We start from the raw sequence: 5,095 nt of genomic DNA, 5'->3' as shown, positions 1-5,095 counted from the left end.
ATAGCTAGTCAGGATAATGTTCAATGTTGCTAACACAAAGAAGTGACAAATGTTTGAGATGATGGATGTACTAAGCACCTGATACATTGCACACAGTATGAATGTATCCAAATATCATATTGTACTCCATAAGTGAATACAATTATGGTGGGTCAATTAAGAAAAATAAATTAAAAAGAGAGAAATAGTAGAATAGTTGTTACAGAGGCAGAGAAGATGGGTAGGGGAACAAGGAAAGTTAGTAGACTGGTACAAAGTTACAAAGTTACAAAGTTACAGTTAGATAAAAAGAATAAGTTCTGGTGCCCCAGGAAGATAATGGTTAACAATATTGTGTTATATAGTTCAAGATAGCCAGAAAAGAGGATCTTGAATATTATCACAAAGAAATGATATTTAGGTGACAGATATGCTAACCACTCCGATTAGATCATTATACAATATATGCATGTATTGAAACAACACACCCATAAACATGTACAATGAAAAAAACATAAATTAAAAGTTTAAAAGACAATCTAATTTGAAAGTGGGCAAAAAAAATACACATTCCACTGAATAGGATACAAGATGGGAAATAAGGATACAAAAAGAGGTTCAACATGAAAAACCATTATGGAAATGCAAATTAAAAGTACAATGAGATATCATTATATACCTATCAGAATGGCTAAAATAAAGAATGGTGACATTAAAAAAAATTCACTACTAGGAAGTCTGAAATTGGGCATTATATTGTGTTGTAAAAACCACAATTGGGAATGTATTGGGGACAGAGAAGTTGTGACTGATGGATGGAATTTCATGAGGTGGAGTAGACAGGAGAAAGCTATTTATGCAGGTGAGGAAATTACATTGATAAAGGTAAGAAGGGCTGGGATGAGCACTATAAGTTGTTGGTAGTGAGTTCCATGTGCTTGCAGCAGATAATGCAAATTGTGGAAGGCTACAAAATCATGAGATTATGAACATGCTTGAGAAGTGGACAGAGTTTAGATTTCATTCAAAGGCCAATAGAAAGCCAGAAGAGATTATGAGTCAGTGATAAAAGTAGCAATTAAAGGAAATTCCTGGCGTTACCATTTATGAAGTATCAGTCAGGACAGTGGTTCTCAACTGTGGCTGTGCATTAGAATCACGTGGATGCTTCTAAATGATTGCTGAGTTCCCACCCCTTATTCCTTTTTTTTTTTTTAACTTCTCAATATACATTGTAGTCGATTTTTGTGTCCCTTTACCCATTACCACCCCTTATTCCTGATTTAATTAGTGAGTCTGGGCATCGGTGTGATTTTAAAGCTGAGCAGATGATTCTAATTATTATAAATTACAGCAAGCATGAAGATACCTGGGAATCAGGGGATGGTGTCCTCTAAAAGGCCACTTATGAGGATGATACATGACACCCTATTAGGTGTGACAATACCAAAAAGATTCTGCTTATGTTACTCGGGGGTTGAAGTGGGAGAAGCATAGGGGAAGTGACACTCTGGGTATTTTCCTCACCATTTTTAATTGCCCCCAGGTCAGAACAAAAACAAACTGTGTTGGGGGCACTTCTGTTCTTTTCTCTATTTTTGTTCTCAAAAAATCATACTCTGCAAATTCAGGGCTCTACAGTGTAAGGTGAGAAGTAGGACCACACAAATTTCTGTCTGTATTCCACTTCACTCACCAACCCCACACTAAGTCCTGGATTGAACAATCACATTAAACACCAAAAGGTAAAGTAATTTTTTTCAATTACTTGTAAAAGAGTTACCCAAACCTCTAAGTGGTTTGACAAGACTTCCTGCCTCCTATAATTTAATTAATTTTTCAACTCTGTAACGTATTAAAAATTAGGTCATGAGGTCCAATCACAAATCATATACAGAAATTATAATGTACCAATATTGTATTTTCAACCATTTATTACACAACTCTTTGTTCCTGACTCCCTTTCCCACACTCCCGACAGGAACCCAAACACATATCCCAGAATACGCACACAATATTTGAGTCTGAGTAAGCTAAAAAAATAAATATTAGTCAGCTTTTCCAAAACATACAGACTTCAGTACAATGTAATATTTCCTCGCCAGAGACTTTTATGATGGTGGCAATCACTTTCCTAAAAGGTTAACAGGGTTCCCTTCAGCTTTTTAACAAAATCATCCTAGTCATCAGAAGTTGTTCAGTTCAGAGACTCCAGCATGCTCAGCTTCATAATTCTGCAAAAAAATTTAGAGCAACTCAGTACCTCTTAAATAATGACACATTTCTTTGGCCAATGCACTAATATGTTTATTTGTTTACTGAGGAGAGCTTTTTGTGTCACTGTTTCTGGTTGCTGGCTTTGAAACACTCTGTCCCCATAGGAAGCCATTTCGATCTAAAGAAGCCACTCTCCGAAGAGCATGGAACTGCTGCAATATTTATGAAATCTAAAACCTCTACTCTTGATCTTTTTAATAAAGATCCCAGAGGAAGGTGTTGAGGCTAATAAAGAAGGAAGGGAAAAGGAAAAGCGATGAGGTTTGGAGGGGACAACACATCCAAACTCCATCCCATGGAGGAGTTTCAAGATGGCGGCAGCTGCGGCGGCTGGCGCGGAGTAGCTGAGGTGGAAAAGGTGGCCACTGGGCCTCAGGCAGCCGGGAAACTTGTGGTCCTTCCTCTGGCCATCTCTTAAGGGAGGACTGCTGCTGCTGGCTGGTCGTGGGGGCTCAACGCCACTTTGCCCCCGGCAGGAGAGGCTGCCTCATTTACAGGCAACAGCTTTGAAGTGTGGAGCAGGAAAAGAACTGATTCTTAGCTGCAAAAGTGAGTCTTGAAACAGGGAACACGGCGCCAGGGCTGCTGTGGATGCAGCCAGGATCCTGGAGGCTGGGGCCGCACTGAAGGCGGCCAGCTGCCCTATCCAGGATTCGAGGTTTCAAGCCGGCATTAAAGAAGACTCCTGGGAGCGCCCGAGCGGCGCCGCGACTGAACAGCCCGAGGCGGCAGCGCCGAGAACACGGAAGGCAACAAACCAGAGACAGAGCGAGCGCCCGACCTGGCACAGCACTGTGAGTGATCCCTGGCACAGCTCTGTTCGGGGGGTGGATGCCCACGCGGCTCCCCGCCTGCACCACCAGGCCACTCACTGCCCCGGTGCTGCCTCCATTTTCCCAGGTGCGGGCAGCTCCGCCCTGCTCGGCCATCACTGAGTCCATTTGCTTGGCCTGGCGCGGGGCTTTCCGGACCCTGCGGGCCGACCTCCTCTCCCACTCCCTCCACGGTTCTCTGGCAGGGCTGGGGGTGTGGGGCGTCCCGACCAGTTTTGGGAGGGCTAGAAAGTACGGGCGGGCCGACTGTCACTCCACCACACCCTGGACTCCGGCCCCGGTAAACTTCCTGTTACTGGGAGGCAGATACCATCTCTGCGACCACCAGTTTGGAAAAAAGCCTAACGAATTTCTGGTTGGGAATAGTGTGGTAGGAGAGTTCCCAGGTCCGCTTGAACCTGCCGGAGAGCAGGCTGCAGGCGGGCACTAGACTCGGTTTATACCGGGGGGATACAAAGGTGAACAAGACCCGAGAAAGATCTACACAGTGCTACAAAGGCACCCAAAGAGACCGGTCGTCTGTGCCTAGCAGAAACCTGGTAGACTTCCTGGGCGAGGCGGTGCTGAGCAGGGTCTTGAAGGCCCAGCTGATAGACGAGGGGTGCAGAAGACACGCCCCAACCCAGCACAGTGTGCACAGAGGGGGGAGACGTGCGGCCAGGGAGGCGGAGACTCGACAGAAACCATACACCCGGTGGGGTCGCCACTGCACGATCTAACAGCCTGGGCCAGAGCACACGGAACGGGGAGAAGTCCTGTACAGAAAGTGAAAGCTCAACAGAGATCACACACCCTGTGGTATGTGATCCACCAGCCCAGCAGAGTACAAGCTGACCAGAAAGGTGGATCCCCGGAGAAGCCCAAGACCCGGGGCAACCACACACACAAGACACTAGAGGCCAACTGAGCAGTCACGGCGGGAGCCATACCAAATTGGCAACCACAGCAACATCCTAGTTAGTCATTAGTCTTAAACCGGTGGACTGTGAAACCCCCTGCCACAATGAATAAACACCAAAAAAAAGACACCAGAAATACAAAAAATCAAGAAAGTACACCACCAAAAGTTAATAAATCTCATACTCTAGATCCTATAGAACAAGAAGCCCTTGAAATAACTGACAAGGAATTTCGAGTGATAATTCTAAGGAAACTGAATGAGATACAAGAAAACTCAGCTAGACATCATGATGAAATGAGGAAAAGTATACAGGATCTGAAAGAGGAAATATACAAGGAAATCAATGTCCTGAAAAAAAATGTAGCAGAACTTGCTGAACTGAAGAAGTTATTCAGCGAAATAAAAAACACAACGGAGAGTTTAACCAGCAGGCTTGTCGAAGTTGAAGAGAGAACCTCTGAACTTGAAGATGGGCTGTTTGAAATAACACAAGCAGACAAAAAGAAAGAAAAAAGAATCAAGGACATGGAAGAAAATCTGAGAGAGATATCAGACAACCTCAAGCGCTCAAATATCCGAGTCATGGGTATTCCAGAAGGGGAGGAAAATGGAGATTCCATTGAAAACATATTCAACAAAATAGTGGCAGAAAACTTCCCAGGTATAGGAAAAATCACAGATCTTCAGATCCAGGAAGCTCAACGATCTCCAAACGTATTCAACCCAAAAAAGCCTTCTCCAAGACATGTCATAGTCAAATTGGCAAAACTCAGAGACAAAGAGAGAATCTTAAAAGCTGCAAGAGAGAAGCGTCAAATCACCTATAAGGGAGCCCCAATCAGGTTAACATCAGACTTTTCATCACAAACCCTAAAAGCTAGAAAGGAATGGGATGATATTTTCAAAATACTAAAAGACAAAGATTGCCAGCCAAGAATACTCTACCCTGCAAGGCTATCCTTCCGAAATGAGGGGCAAATAGTATATTTCTCAGACAAACAAAAACTGCGGGAGTTCACTACCACAAGACCACCCTTACAAGAAATCCTCAAGGGAGTACTGGGTTTGGTTCCTGAAAAATAACTACCACTGCCATAAAAACCTA

The sequence above is a fragment of the Cynocephalus volans genome, chromosome 1 (assembly GCF_027409185.1).
Source record: "Cynocephalus volans isolate mCynVol1 chromosome 1, mCynVol1.pri, whole genome shotgun sequence".
NCBI lineage: Eukaryota > Metazoa > Chordata > Mammalia > Dermoptera > Cynocephalidae > Cynocephalus > Cynocephalus volans.
The sequence above is the reverse complement of the archived record's forward strand: the minus strand, read 5'-3'. Positions refer to the sequence as shown.